Source organism: Amblyomma americanum, chromosome 2 (genome assembly GCF_052857255.1).
Source record: "Amblyomma americanum isolate KBUSLIRL-KWMA chromosome 2, ASM5285725v1, whole genome shotgun sequence".
NCBI lineage: Eukaryota > Metazoa > Arthropoda > Arachnida > Ixodida > Ixodidae > Amblyomma > Amblyomma americanum.
In genome coordinates, this window is record NC_135498.1 from 139,365,670 (window position 1) to 139,382,764 (window position 17,095).

The window sequence follows — 17,095 nt, forward strand, 5'->3', positions numbered from 1 at the left end:
TCATTCATTCATTCATTCATTCATTCATTCATTCATCCATCCATCCATCCATCCATCCATCCATCCATCCATCCATCCATCCATCCATCCATCCATCCATCCATCCATCCATTCTTCCATCCATCCATCCATCCATCCATCCATCCATCCATCCATCCATCCATCCATCCATCCATCCATCCATCCATCCATCCATCCATCCATCCATCCATCCATACTGCCTGCCTGCCTGCCTGCCTGCCTGCTTATTGATGCGTATTGATGACCGTTGCGTACTGATGACAGCCATCTTGCGCACTACAGGTAATATGTGTTTCTCAATTAATTATTAGTTCAATTGGGTTAAATTTTCTTTATTAATAAATATTGACTTAAGACATCAAATTGCATTTGAAGAGTTGTCGAGCACCATCTGGAACGCCCATACCGTGATTTACGGTAAGGCAACCCTCAAGTGTGTCTTTTGAAGCGAAAGGCTTCACTAGGCTCGTCAACACCGGGCTTCGCGTGAGCCACACTACAGATTTGCCACAGCTGCGCATGCGCGAAACCGAGTGCCGTCATGCGGAGAGCAGGTGGTTGCTGCTGCGGCAGCCGTCGTAGCCACTGCGCGCTCACTCCGTCGTCGGACCGTGAAATCGGGTAACGTCATGCGGAGCGCAGGTGGCCGCAGCTGCCGCAGCCATCGTCGCCACCGCGCGCTGCCTCCGTCTTCTGACCTTTCGCCATGGAAGGAGGAGAAGAAGACCCAGAAGTGGTAGCGTGGGAGTTGGCTCAAAAGCAGCAAATATATGAAAAAAATCAAGGCTAGACAAGCGGCTGAAACGCCAGAATCACGAAATGCACGCATTTCTGAACGCTTTTCGCTTCGAGATATCCAGGCTTAACGCTTTCGCTAAGCCTCAGCCAAACTTATTTTCAAGCTCCAAAGAAAGCCAGCGAAATACAAAATACACCTAGTGACTATCGCGCTTGCACGCGGCGATCGTGCTTCTCTCAAGCCTGGTTTGAGCAAACGAAATCACCTGCAGCCTTGACTCGACGGCCCAGTGCGAGCGGCAGGCAGATATGGTGGCAGTTGTTTGTGGTCTATGTCAGCCAGTGACACACATGACGGTGTGAGTTGCTTTGCTTGAGGAGCGTCGCCACGTTGCTCCCAAGCGAGTCTCTGAGCTCTACTGTGGTGGTGGTCTGGTCAAAACAAGAGCTTCAATAGTTAATGAGTTTGCAAATCACTGCGCCTCTCTTTTTGTTGCCACTGCAGGCACGGCTGATGAAGTTCATGTTGCGCGCCGGTTGTAAATGATTAGTATGGTTTCTGAAGATGAGGGTGCGGCAATAAGACTTCCTTTAACCTTGGGTAAATGTGAAGATACAACTTATCTTTTGCCACTTTCCAAAACTCTGGGAACTGATGGCCGCTGAGGTGAATTTTCCAAGAAATTTAAATCTCTTTTATCCTCTGTACTCTTTGAAATTTTGGGACCAGTACTGATGAGGGATTTTCAGTGCCGTCATTTGCCAAAATCCATGGTGTAGGTGTAGTTGGCTGCAGACCGATAGCGCTTTTTTATGTTGGTTATAAGATTTTCACCAAAGTACTCTCAAACCCGCTGCAGCTTGCAATGTATATTTTGATTGGATCTCATCAAACATGTGGCTTGAAGGGGCGGTTAAAACAATATAATCTCCATGCTGCGCTCAAGGGTTTGCAGTATTGCAGTGACATTCATGAACAATTAGCACTGTTGCAGATTGCCGCATAGGCGTTCGATCATGGGTGCCATTCATTTCTTGTTCTGTTTTCACTCACATCAATATTGGTTCGACTCGTTCATCTGGGATACGCTTTTGTTACAAAAGCTGTTCCAGCGTTTGACAGTAAATGGCTGTCTCTTGCAGCCCGGCTGCGTTCCGCCCTCTGTGAAACAAGGTTGCCCACTCTACCTGCTCCTGTCCGCGCTGTACTTGTAGCCATTTTGCATAAGTGTTATAAATAGTAGCAATAAGTGGTTTTCGTATTATGGGTCACCAACTGAAGGTATTAGCTTATGAAAATGATCTCGCGTTTTTCTGCGCTGATTAGACAAGCATCGACGAGATTATTTGTTTAAAGGAGGACTTTGGTTCAGTGTCCGGAGCTCAAATTATCGTTCTAAGAGTTGAAGTCTCTAGTTTTCAACCTTCTGCATAGGCTTGAATGCAATGGGAACTTATGTCACCCAAGTTCCTTGGTGCCCTTTGAGTATCTATAAGCACAGTGCGCATTACTAATAAGACAGCGTGTATGCCCTTCAGCGCTATTCTCAGACTTTCATCCACTAAGCTCTCTCAATTTTTGGCAAGGTGACCGCATGTAATCTGTTTCCTTCCACTAAAATTTAATACGTACTGCAAGCTTTTTAATTGTACAAGATTCTATATCCAGCGTTTTTCACATGGTTTTTAACACTATTTTGTGGGATTCGCCTTTTGAATCGGTGATGTACGATGACGTTTTCCTGCCTGTATGTGCTGGTGACCTTGGTTTAGTCCACCTAAATGTGCGGAAGATGGTTTTGTTTTTCAAATTTTTCGGTGGCAATACACACCTTATAGTGCATGCATTCTTGCAAGTCAGTTTAGTTCATCTTTTACCGAACCTCACTATGTCTTCAAATGTTTCTGGTCGACCGTTTTGTGGGGCTTTATGCATGAGGTGCATTTGGCTGTTTGTTACCTCCTTGTATATTTTCTCGCGTGAGGTCTCGTTCTCAGTGTCTAGGAAACGGTTGCACAAGTATTTATTTACATGCTCTTCCCACCATCTATGTACCATTCTATGTATTTTGGTTTACCCGGATTTGATGCACTCAAAGGAGTACGTTAAATCTCCCTCTCATCGTGTACCAAGAGATTTTTCTAGAAGCTACATACCGAGACATTTCTCGTTAAAACGTGGTTATAAAAAAAGTCAATTTTTGTGTCCACGGTAAATTGCCGGCTTTGTGATGCTCCAGAAACGATTGAGCTTTGTTTCTTCTTTTGGAGGGGTCCATTGATGCGCTTTTAGGATAATTTGCAACGGACGTTGAAAACAGACCATTTGTCACCACATTCGGCGTGGTATCTTACCGCGCTGCGATTTATTGATGAACCCTTAGACAAGTTCTTTCTGATCAGACAACACCGTATCTGAAAACGCGCATGATGGAGCGGCATTGTGGCTCTGTTGTTTTTATAAAGCACCAAATCAGCAGAATGACTATTCATCTATTAGAATTGTATTTTCTGATTTAATTTGAACCGGAGTGGCAACCACTCGTAGTGCTGGGCTCTCCATTGCCCTTTGCTAGTGCGTCGTTTCTTAGGTATGTTGTATTACGTTTCAGCAGTGATGTATCCTGTGCAACATGTTTTCTCTTGCTTGTTTGTTTAGGTGTGTAGTATTGTGCATTGTGTTGATTTGCGATTGTTTTATTCAGGATTTCTTCATAGTTCTTGAGCGATAACATTGCTTGACTGTAATAAATACCATGTTAAAAAAGCTGCGATTGCATAGAGCTCTCGTGCAGTGGTCAGCGAAGCTTATCTGTTCACGCCGCTATGGGTTGGAACGCCAGACCCGGCAATATCTCTTTATTAATTTATTTTGGAAGACTGGCCTTCGGCTCCGGAATATTCTGCGGCTGGCGCGTAAAGAAGAAGACAACGACAAGCGATGAACGCTGCTACACTCGTGCGTGCTCTGGACTGACCTCTGCCGAAGGTCTGTATCTGGACTGCACCGCTAGTTGTCCGCGACGCAGCGCCTTGCAACACGTTCCTTATCACAAGTGGTGGAGGTGCGGGATGGCTGACCAAAACCAGAAAAAGATCCCAGTTACAGGGATCGGAAGCAACATACATGACCAGCACTAAAACGGCCAACCATGCCATTTGTCTGCGGGTGGTAGGCGGAGGTAGTCCGTTGAACGATGTTGCATTCCTAGAGGAGAGCTTCTACAACTTCAGAAAGGAAAGCTGGACCTCTATCACTCAGCAACCCTTAGGGAGCAGCATGGCGTATAATGATGCGATGGAGGATGAAGGACGCAATGTCGTGGGCTGTAGCAGATGGTAAAGGCGACGTTTCGTCGTAGCGTGCAATATGATCGATGGCAACGATGATCCAGCTGTTGCCGGTTGATGTGCTTGGAAGAGGGCCGTAGAGGTGAATGCCAGCACGCACGCTCGAAGGGCCACGCTGGGCAAGGCATCGGCTGCATAGCCACGGCGAGCGGTGGGTAGGCGAGCTGGGTTTCTTCGGCGCTGGCATGCGGTGCACGACTGAACGAACTGGCGAACATGACTGTACCCACCACGACAGTTGTACCGATGTCGTAGGCGCGTGAAGGTCTTCAAGAAGCCGGCATGGGCACACTCGGGATCATCGTGGTAGGAAGACCAACTGACGGAGCGCAGACGACAAGCAGTCGGAATGACAAGCAGCCATTTGCGATGAGACTATCAGGGAGGTAGTAAAGAAGCTCGTCTCTGATGGTGAAATGGTGGGACTGACGGCGGAGAGCACGGGAAGGAGGTCGAGATGATTGGCCAATTTATTTAATAATTCATTCATGCATTCAAGCTCCAGGTGAAGGCTTCAGCGATGATCCGTCGTGTGCATATTTGGCCGTGAATAGTGGTTTCGCTATAAAAATTGAATATATGCAGTGTGGCTTACGTAATAAAACTTTTTAGCAACGTAAAGTGGTATGCCAGCTGTCGCATGGCTCACACCCAAGATAGGGCAGATGATGATGGTGATGATAGGTTTTAATGACGCAAGGACAACTGTGGCTAAAGAGCGTCATGACGCAAGGTATTTTTGATTACTTAAGTGGGGTGAAAAGCCCATTTTTCAAGACTTCACTCCTGATAAACCGAGCACCAGGCTAGGGGAAAGATTGTACCCGTTGTATCAGAGGTGGGTACCCGGCGGCACTGGGGATGGAACCCCGCACCACCCGCAAGCGAGGCGGGTGCTCAACCACATGGCCACCGCTGCGGTGTGAAAGTAGGAAAGAAGTCATGGGGCCATGGCAGAAGCGTAGGTTTTTGGTTTGATGAGCTTTAACGTCTAAAATTTAGGCTATGAGTGACACCGAATAGGGGGCACCGGACAATTTCGACCACCAGGGGATCTTGAATGTTCACGGAAATCGCACAGTACATGGGACTCTAGCGTTTCGTCTACACCGAAATGCGACCGCAGCGGCCAGTATCGAACCGGCACCTCTCGGGTCAGCATCTGAGCACCATAACCACTGAGCCACTGCGGCGGCTACCGTAGAAGCAGTATTATCAGTGAGTTGTGTGCGTCTTCAATGTTTGGTCCTGCGTTTTTTAATCCCGGTTCATTCTTTGTCAGCAAAAATTTAGAAACGTAGGAACATTGCAGCTTGGCGCCTTCTTTTTGCCCTTTACTGCAATAGCATTCAGCTTGTCGGCTTGCAAAAACCACCTGGCTTCTCCCCAACGAAGTTCTCCGATTTGTCGAGATGGTCACGACGTCATCGGCAGCATTATATTTGGAATGATCGTAGCACTTGGCAACTCTCTCGGTGTGCACGCCTCTGCTGCGGTAGCCTAAGTTTTAGCGCACATATCTCAGCTTGGTGTGGTTGCTCCACACCGCATTTCTCTTTCTCTCTTTCTTTCCCAGTTACGCCCCTCCTCTCATTCCACAACCCCCCCCCCCCCCCCCCCCCCGGGGCTAGAGCAGAAAACCAGAACCCCCTTCTGGATAACTTCCCTGCATTTTGTCTCACTTTCTGTCTCCCTCGGTCTCTCTCTGAGGATTTGATATACGAGTACCATCAATTCGATTGTAATATGAAAATATACTAACCCAACTCATACTTTCACATTTAATCACCCAACAATCCACCGACTAAGCCCCTCTAATTTATCTTTATCCATTCACTAATTTCTAAAACATCCGCTTTTTAATATTTATTGGGGTGGACCTGCTGCCAAAATTAGGTGGTGCGGGAGGGGGGGGGGGGTCTTTCGGACTAGTCAGGAGTGGGCCAACTTCCAAATTCTATCATATTTTATTCTTTAAGGTTGCCGTTAAGAAGTGCACGAGTTTGTTCCCATTTTTGTAGAAAAAACTCGCAGCACCGTCAACCCACTCGCTAAAAAAGTCTTACAGAGCAGCTGTTCTGGACAATTTCTGCGATTGATTTAAGATATCCTGGGAATATTTATTTTTATGCTAACTGATGTACAAGACCGGCTTTTGCGAATGCATCTTGTTGATGCCGGCGCATCGCTCCGGATTCGGCAGTTTCCGCAGCGTATTATTTGGCTCCCAGTCGCGAAAAGTTCTGCACATGGTAACGAGATCAAAAGTGATCGCTAACCTCACTTGAAGATGACCAACGTAGCACGAGGAACGTGAAGGAAGTGGTCGCATGGTAAGTTGTGCCTACACCAACACCGAACTCACCATTTAGGCAGTATCAGCTGCGCTGTAAAATTCTTTTGCTTTCAGCCTGAACAGTAGAACCTGAAAACAGTTATCGGTCGTTTTCTGAACTAGGTGGCCTACGACCTCGTTATTAATTAAATGTACCCCAAAGCATATTTTTGGACCGATTTATTCCTTGACTGTCCAGTTTATATAAGAACTTAGTTGAATGCATATAGCAGCATTTTTTTTTAAATTTAGGGCGCCTAGAAAGACCTCAGTATTTAAATGAATCCATCGCGCTTTGTGCAATACTCCTCGTCAGTACAAACTGGCATGATGTTGCCTGCGTTAGAAGAAGCCAGCCTAATCTCTGCCGAAATTACTGGTATAGTCTTCTTAGCTCAGAAGCATTATGAACACACAATGCATTTTTTATGCCCTGACACTAAAAGTTTAGGTCGTTGCAATGCAAGTTTTCCAAAATGATCCTCATAGTAACAGTTGTAAACCTCGCATAAAAAGGTCTAAGGGAAACTATTTGGTGTGATTTAGTCGCAATCCAAGGACGATATCGACGCCTCTAAAGCGCCATTACCGGGCATTACCCCGTATCCTCTGGCACTTCTTGAAGGCATCGCCGCTTCTCCCGTTTCTGCGGCTCCGCTACAGCTTTCAAAGATTTATGTGCCGTTATAGCCGACTTTACACGCGATCAGGGAGCCTAAAAGATTGCTTGTGGACATCAGCTTCTCCCCTTGTTGAAACTTGTCTTACGGCCCCCTATCGCATTCCCACGTAGCAATAGCCGTTTGAGAGTGATAATGTCGACCAGGAATTGCTTCTCTGTCGGAAATGAGACCATTTATTCTGCACTTTGCTCTGTTGGTTCTTTGCTCCTATAAAGCCTATTATCTTGAACTCTTGATATTCTCCCTCTCTCAAACCTCCACACCTCCCCCTCTTTGCGAACTGAAATCGCGTAAGGTTTAAGCGCAGGAATAATTTACTTTCATACCCCAGGGGTTGCTCGCAGAACGAAAAGTATCGTTCATATTGCCGCGAATCTTTGCAGTGTTTTTCCATTCCTTAAAGCAGCCGTCACCCGATCTATCGCTTTGTTTGCGAGGCAAGACGCGACCAGATTTATCTCGATTGATCACATCCAGGCACAGCTGATTCTACATTCTTCCAGAATTTTCTGGCAACTTTGTATGCTTGATCTTAAAAGTTCGCTATCAGCTTTAAATTGAGCATGGCCGAAAACGGCGGGCATTCTGTTCGAGGACGCCAAGCACGCTTGTATCTACGCCGCCGCCGAGTGATTCAGTCCATTGTGGGCGCAAGTCAGCCCAAATAGAGAGTCTAGCTTAGACGCCATTTTCGCTGTCGTTCTGTTCCCCGGATTGCAGTCACCACTTTGTGATATCTGGCGGAGGAGCGGGGTTGCCTTCCATGTTCCGGACGCCCCTTCAAGTCTTGACACCAGCCCTCTGCACATCTGACCGGAAGACGAGCCAGCAGTTAACCAAGCCAGCAGACGTCTCCAGGGAGAGAAGTCTGAGTTCGGGACGCTGCCGGGCCGCACCCGAAAACGAAAAGGTGCTGCTACGACCATCACAACCTCGCCAAAGATGTCGACCCCGATCATACTGCAGACGGCAGTGCCACCCAGTTTCAGTGGATCTCTTAGGCGAAGACCCCGAAGAATATTTGGAATAACTTGGGCGCCTGGTATCATTCAAAGTGCGATGATGCGGCTAAAATTCGACGCATGTTTTTCTCCCAGGAGGGCTCGGCGCGTACGTGGAACGAAAACCACGAGTCGTCCCTAACGACATGGGAGCAATCCAAGAAAGAACTTCTGAAGGTATTCATCAGTGTCGCGAGGAAAGCAAGAGCCGAACGACTCCTTTAGTCCAGAATCCAGCTTCCAAACGAGCCAGTTCACGGTTACGTTGAAGAGAAGAAGCGCCTCTTTCGACACGCCGACGCCGAGATGACCGAGAAAAGAAAGTTCAGTTATTAATGCGCGGCGTGAAAGAACTACTCTTTGACAGCCCCGTCCAGCAGCCGCCAAAAACAGTCGATGAACTCATGCAACACACCTGCATGATCGAGAGGACCCTCGACGTCCGGGCTCGGCAGTATAACCGCCCTTCTGCCTGTGCCATCCGTCCGGACATAATGACCACCACCAGCGACAACTTACGGGAAGTTATCCGTGAAATCGTCCGCGACAAGCTACGCCAATTACTGCCATCCTGCCTATAGCCCAAAGGACCGACTCTCATGGAGGTGCAAGGAAAGAAGTGCAAGAGGCACTTGGCACTCCGACGGCCACAAAACCCCTGGCGATGACCTATGCCGCTACAGTACGCCCTCCTCAGCTTCAACGACAACCCCTACGTCCTCCCTGACATTAACAACTTGTTTCCGACTGCCGCTTCCCTGCCGCCGCCCCCTCTCCCCCCCTCGCTACCGAGAAAAGCTTCGACTACACTTTCTACTCACGATTCCCATACCCTACGAAGCCGTGACCCGACACCCAGGACGATGTGCAACGCAATAGCCAGGAAGTCTGACTTAGATGTAGTTATCGACGGCCGGAAAATTACCGCTCCAGTCGACACAGAAGAATATTACTCGGTGGTGAATGGAACATTCGCGGCGCCTCTGAGGGAAGTCACGACCGCTAGGGACGGCTCAAAAATTCGCGCCGCAGGGGGCCACCTCATTATGCCATCAGGATGATGCACAGCGCGAGTGTCTGTCAAAGCAGATATTTATGCTGCGACCTTCGCTGTGCCACGGCAATGTTCCCGCGAAGTGATCTTGGCCACGGATTTCCTTATTGATCATGAGGCGATCATCTACTTGCGATCCAAGCTGGTCACTCTTTCTACGGACGAGGCCATCGCTTCCATGACAACTCTCGAAAATCACGTTGCCCTGAGTGCCCTGGAGGAAGAAGTGAGCGTCCCACCTCGTTCAAGCGTTATCGTGATCATAGGCGCAACGAAAGCCATCAACACTCAAGCCAACATCGAGGGGAAGATCCAGTTGCTTCTAGACCGAGGAATCAGCCTAGCGAGAGGCATCGCACATTTCAGCAATGGCCAAGCCGAAGTTCTCAATAACTTCAGTGAAAAATACCGGCATATTAAAATTAAAAGAGGAATGATGATTGCTTTCTTCGTCGAAATATCCGACGTACGAGACTCCTTTGTCCTCTCCGGCCCATCCGCAGAGGATTCGTCTGAACAAGAGAGCCCTCCCACTTTCGACATCAACCTAGTCCTGACCCGGAGCAGACAAGACCAGATCCACAATCTGCTTCGAAGCTACAGTGAGTGTTTTCCGAGATCGCCGAAGGTCCGACAAACGCCAATTGCCAAGCATCGCATTATAACGGACCAGCACGCCTGACCTCTCCGTCAAAGCCCCTACCGTGTGTCGCTGCGAGAGCGACAAGCCATGCGGTACCAAGTGAAAGAAATGCTTCGGGACGACGTCATCCAGCCTTAAACAGCCCATGGGCGGCACCGGTTGTTCTGGTGAGAAAGACGGCACACTTCAATTCTGCGTTGATTACCGCCGCTTGAACAACATAACAAAGAAGGACGTCTACCCGCTCCCCCGCATCGAGGACACACTTGTCTGCCACGCCAAGTATTTCTTATTAATGGGCCTCAAGATCTGCTACAGGCGAATTTAGGACGATGAAAAAGACCGCGAGTAGACCGCAATTCATCACTCCTCATGGGCTCTTTGAGTTCAAGATGATGCCATTTGGTCTCCGTTCCGCACGAGCAACGTTGCAGCGAGCAACGGATACAGTGCTGACATGCCAGAAGTGGACATTTGTCTGGTATATTTAGAGGATGTCGTTGTCTTCGCCTCGAACCTTGAAGGGCCCCTATACAGATATCGAACAGTACTAGATGCCATCAAGTCGTCTGGCATCACATAGGAAGCATAGAAGTGCCACCTTGCCTATTAATAGCTTCTGTTTGAACAGTTTTCACCGCCAGCCGATAAAAGAAAACAGTGCGCAGATTCCTCGGACTGTGTGCATATTTGTCACATATATTAAGGAGCCTAAATTAAGTCTTAAAGGAAAAACGTGTGAAGAAGACGACGCGAATTAACCGAAGAATAAAGAAGAGGAAGAAGCATTCGGTGAGGTGGAGGGAGATGATTGGGGGAGAAGCATTCGGTGAGGTGGAGAGAGATGATTGGTGGAGAAGAGAAGAAGACGACGACAAGGCATACGTGGACTAACACCGAGGCTATAAAAGGGCGAGTGAGAGCAAGGCCCAGGGTGCAACAGCAGAGAAGCGGAGGTTCCGGCAGGTCAGGGACACATCGGATGGAAGAGAGCGACGCCGGCTACTGCTCCGGTGAGCTCGCGTTGAGATGCTGATTTCGTCAGCATCCCTGTTTTTCACAGCACTCTCTCTGTTTCTTTAACCTTTTTCCTAACCGATAATTGCTGACTTACCCCCCCCCCCTCCCCCCTACTTCTGTCCAGATATTTGCTTGCCAATTTTCTAGTTCGCCTTCTCCATTTCGTATCAACATTCAGCGATCACCGCGCGCTCTGCTGGCTTCCCAATTTGAATGACCCCTCTGGCCGCCTCGCTCGATGGAGTCTGCCTCCAGGAGTCTAACGTCATTGTCGTCTACAAGTCGACTACAACACGCAAGCACTCTGACGCCAATTGCCTTTCACGAGCCCCTGTAGATGCCCCGCCGCCGGACGACGATGAGGACGCCTTTCTGAGACCAATCAGCCCCAGCTCTTATTCACAGCAGCAGTGCTGGGACCCCGAACTAAACCGCCTCATCGAGTACTTGGAAGGCAAGGCTTCTTCACCTACCGCTTCATTCAAGCGAGGATTGTCTACATTCTGTGTGTAGAATGATGTCCTCGTGAAGAACTTCATAGCGAACAAAACTGCTTACCTCCTTGTAGTACCTGCTTCTCACCGCGAAGATGTTCTACTGGGTACACACGACGAGCCGACAGCTAGACATCTCGGGTTTACTCGCACCCGCCGCAGCATTCAAGACATGTTTTACTGGCCCCGACTGTCTGCTGATGTCGCACACTATGCGAAAGCCTGCCGAGATTGTCAGAGACAAAAGACCCTACCACACGACAAGCAGGATTTATGAACCCTATTGAACCTCCCTCGAGGCGCTTTCAGCAGATCGGCATGTACTTGCTTTTCCATTTTCCAACGTCAACATCTGGAAATAAGTGGATCATCATAGCGACCGACTACCTGACCCGCTACGCCGAGGCGAAAGCCCTACCGAACGGAACAGCAGCAGAAATCGCCAAATTTTTTCGTGGAGTGCATTCTTCTTTGACGCGGCGCCCCCGATGTGCTCATCACGGACAGAGGAACAGCATTCACGGCGGAACTAACGCAAGCCATCCTGCGTTACAGCCAAACCAGCCACCGGAGGACAACTGTATACCATCCGCAGACCAACGGAATAACCGAGAGCCTTAACAAAACCAACGCCGATTTGTTCGCCATATCTGTTCGTGCCGAACAGAAGACCTGGGACGTCATCCTGTCTTACATCGCCTCCGCCTACAACACCGCAGTGCAGGGGACCACCCAGATGACGCCTTTTAGGCTCGTCCATGGCAGGGAGGCCACGACCACGCTAGACGCAATATTGCCCAACGTTACCGAAGAAGAGGGCACCGGCGTCGCCGCCTACACTCAACGCTCATAAGAAGCCCGAAGGCTTGCCCGATTTCGGATCAAAGACCAGCAGCGGACCGACGCCGGACGCTATAACCTACAAAGACGCAACGTGGATTACAAGCTTGGAGTCTGGGTTTGGACGCCCATTCGCTGCCGTGGTTTGAGTGAAAATCTTTTCCGCCGCTATTTAGGACCGCACAAATTTCTTCGTCGGCTAGGTGAACTGGATTAAGTAGTCATCCCTAACGCAATGACTGCATATCAGCGATGTCGCGTACGACCAGAATTTGGCGATGTTGTCCGTCTAAAGCCATATTATGCGCGATAAAGGGCGCTGTGTTTCCACACTGTTTATTTTCGCACGTTTCGTTTTATTTGTTGCTAGTCGTATTATTTGCTTTAATGCATCGCGTCGATGCTTTTATGAGAGAGGATCATGCCGCGAAACTCTGCAGTGTTTGTTCATTCTTCAAAGCTGCCGTAACGCCGCTTTATCGCTTTGTTTGCGATGCAAGACGCGACCAGATTTATCTCAATTGATCGCATCCGGGCAGAGCTGGTTCATCATTGTTCCAGAATATTCCAATAACATTGCACGCGTTATTTCGAAAGTTCTACATTCTTCCAGAAATTTCTGGAAACTTTGTACCCCTTATCACGAAAGTTCGCTGTCAGCTTTAAATCGAGCATGGCCGTCTGCGGGCGGCATTCTGTTCGACGACAGCCGAGTACGTCTGTTGCTACGCCGCCGCCGAGTGAATTAGTCCATTGTTGGCGCAAGTCAGCCCAAATAAAGAGCTTTGTTTAGACGCAATTTTTGTTGACGTTCTGCTCCTCGGATTGAAGTCACCACTTCGTGACTACATTGTGTTGTGCGATCTCAATGGGACTTTAGGTTATTGTTTTGAGCAAATGTTTTGGACACGTAGTCTCTCTCTATACTCTGGCCGTAGGTGCGCACTATATAAAGACATCTTTCAGTAGATGCAGATAAAACTCTGAAGCGTGCAATAATAGCGTTTACTCGCACAAAGTGCCTGAGTTATTCATCAAGAAACGGGCTAGTTCTAGTCACATCTCATAGCTTGTTGTCCAAGGACGCAGCGGCTCATTTCAGTTCCTTCGTCCTTATGCACTTTCTGCTGCATAGCAATCTATGACAATTCGTGTCAATGAGAAAGCGACGCATTTTTCAGCCCACTCTCAAAACTTTGAGAAAAAAAGAGCTTATCCAACGCTTAACAGCGCTTGTTCATTATAAAAATAGTAAATTGGCGTGCGAGAAAATTGGGCCTTTGATGATTATGGATTTTTAAGGCGTAAGGGCATCTGTTGCCTAAGAGCTCAATTTCACAAGGGTTTCTTTTCTAATAGACAAGGTGAGATCAACGACCTCTTTCTCATGTAGTTCACAGTAAAGAAACTGAGAACCAGGCAGGAGAAAGCTTGTACTCATTTTATCACCGGTGGGCGCCCAGCAACACTATGGATTGAACCCCGCACCGGCCACATGCGAGGCGGATGCTCAAACGACTACGCCACCGCTGCGTTTAATTCGGCTATAAGATCAGCCGTACCATCCTGTAAAAAGAACAAATTTCTTGTTCACTCGTGAACAGGGACAGCCGACGACGCGATAGAATTTTGCCTCATCTTTTATTTTTTCATGCTTTGCAGCACCAAAAACTAAACTCCGATACTCAAACGGTGACTCACATGAGGTATCGTTGTTCAAGCTAATGATATATATAATTTTCATGATTCAACTAATAACTCTTAGAACTCACCTTGAGTGTTATCAATGAAAGGCTGCTACCTATTGCCATCAACAAACCGCAATGCAAAAAAAAAATTATTTCCCCTTCCTCCTCCAGCGGGTTTTTCTATAAACCCCACTAAGGCTACTAAGAACTGAAACTACGAGATGCATAGATATTTATAGAAAGTTTTTGGCCTCTCATGCTGCATATGCCGGAACTTAGCGGATTGCATGCATGGTCTAAAGATCCAAGTGATGTTCGTCGCTCTGCGTAGCGGGTCATCTTAATAAATATCAAAATGTTTGGCCAGATATGTTATTAACTCTTTATTGCAAATTTTATTTCCTCTCTTCTCCTCCCATCGGCTAAGTTAAGGTCGTCACCGAATAAAAACAGCGCAAACGTAAGACAACATTACACCAACATGTATAGCCCTTTCAAAATTGACCGGTAAAATAGTAGCACCGGGCCTGGAAAAGCGCGCCCGACGCGTATCCACGTATCCAGTGGGATGATTCATCGTTCGCGTGGTCAAGGCACTGGTATTGCGCCCGTTTGTTGTTGGTGCCACCGACGAAAACAAAATGACTTCTTCCCTTCTGGCGAGCGACATTAAGCCTCTCAGACTGCATTTGATACATCGCAAATGAATCACCCGATGTGGAACAGCTTCGACCGATTGACAGCAGCTTGAGTACAGTAAGGTTTGCGTTCATTAGTGCTCTTGTCGAGACGTGTTTACGGAAGAAAAAGAAACGTTGTTAAAGCAACAGAAAAAAAAACTTATAAGAGAGTTTCCTTGCAGTTCGCAAAGTGTTCAGAAGGAACAGTAATCAGTATTACCTCCTTTGTATGTCTAGACAACAATATGTGTATTCGATCGTGTGTAATACAGTTTTGTTGGTGTAGGTGCCCTCAGTTCTTTCTCTCGGTCCTGCCTGACTGCTGCTTGCGCTTATTGCCTTTCGTCTATGAATAAAAAGCCTCGTCAGTGAGCATATAGTTAAGACCACCCTCGCTGTGCATGTGAGAGTGACGTACCGAACCGAATTATGTTCCTTTATTTTTACCATGCTGTTTGCTACAGGCAAACAAGGGCCGTCATACCGGTATCCTCGGAACTGACTTCAAAGTTTGTACGTTTAAATCTTAGAAGTTCTGCATGTGACAGCAGTTCATCAGTATCACAACGATCTCTGTACAACCAACCATACAACCAACCTAGCTTAGGGCTTGGGTCTGCTATACACAATATCCACTAATATATGCCACCGTAGATGCTTCAGTAAAGGATACGGAATGTTCCGAGCGTGGAAGGCTGAGTGTGTAGTTGTGCTCTACTGGCGCAGTGAACAGGAGACACTGATCGCGTGAAAGTGGATGGACGTATTTTTCAGGCATGGGCGTGTATATCAAACAAGAAAAATGACATACCGACTGAATCCCTTGTTGACATATAAATTTGACTACATTTGTTTCTGGACTTAATGTTTCCATGAATACCTTGAATGCTACAGAAAGAGATAGAGAGAGAAAGTAATTGAATGAAAATAAAAGTGGCGAAGCCGGCCTGCGGTAAGGTGACCCTGGCCTGCTACTCTACACTGGGGAAGGGGGAAAGGGAAAGTAAAAGGAGAGTTAGGGTGCGAATACTTCCGCGAATATTTGCAGTGTTCATTTTTCAAATCTGCCGCCACACCACCTTATCGCTTTCTTTGCTAGGCAAGACGCGAATAGATTTATCTCGATTGATCGCAGCCAGGCAGAGCTGATTCTACGTTGTTCCGGAATGTTCTAGTAACTTTGCTCGCTTTATCTCGAAAGTTCGCTATCAGCTTTAAATTGAGCACGGCCGAGAGCGGCGGGCATTCCGTTCGACGTCCGCCGAGCACGCTTGTCGCTTCACCGCCGCCCAGTGATTCAGTCCATTTTGCGTGCAAGTCAGCCCAATAAACAGTTTTCTTTTAGAATACCCTTTCGTCCGTCTTCATCGCTGCTTCGACTCCGTCACTACTACGTGACAATACTTTAAAACCTGACATAGGCTGCGAGACACAGAATTCTCGTTGACTGCATTAATTGCTGCACCATGGGGTGTTAACTAGATATCTTTTGTTTGAGCTTCTTCACAACCCTCCAGTGCGATTTGCCTTATATCGCACAGGGCTACTACGGCACTCCAATATCAGTTAAACTTTAGCGACTACATTCGAAATTCTTTGTCAATATCACTTCTTCTGGAAAAGGTGGGGTAGTGGTGGACTGCGACAGGAAATAGAAAGCGTCTTATGAAACTTCTCATCTGGTTTGAGCAGAAGTGCCTGCGGTCGTCTAGTCGTATTAAATGCAGCGCTTAATGTTATATTTCAACTGTACTGTCTAATCACGAATTTCCTATCTGCCATTAAATTAAAGCAAAAATTTCGACAAAGTATACTGATGTTTCCTTTTCTTGTCCATAGTTTATAAATTGCTCCAGAGCACTGATGTTTCCTTTTCTTGTCTATAGTTTATAAATTGCTCCAGAGCACTTGTGCTGACAGGTTTTGTGAGTGGGTTCAAATAAGTTTCTGTGCCTTATGTTCGCCCTCTCCTCCGTTATCTTCACCAACCTGTTCATCTTGCATTATCTACAAAACTATCGACAATGGTAGTGAAATCACGAAGACTGCAGTGGAAACCAAGATTTGTCCTAATAAAAATTATTCAATGATAATTCAGTAAATCCTTCGAGACTTAAGTACTGAAGCTTGACTAGCTAAAATGCTTTACAAGAAGACACAAACATCCGAACATGCGATACCTTGTGGTAAAACTGGATATCATAAACTTATATATATATATATATATATATATATATATATATATATATATATATATATATATATATATATATATATCCTGTTCGGGACTGTTGCAGAGGAGCATAGTTAGGTTGAAAAATGACAGCCAAGAATTAACAATAACACTCAACTTGTCAGCATGTTAAGAAAAACAACAAACGGTAAAACGCAAAAACAAAATAGCTACCGCGGAGTCATTGAAGTAGCAGATAAAGTAAGGATGCTGTCAGTACTATTATCCAAAGCATGACAAAATGAGGAAAATAATCCTGCTCATTAGAATATACCGGCCGGCAGTATGCAAGAAATATTGGGAGCGTACACTAT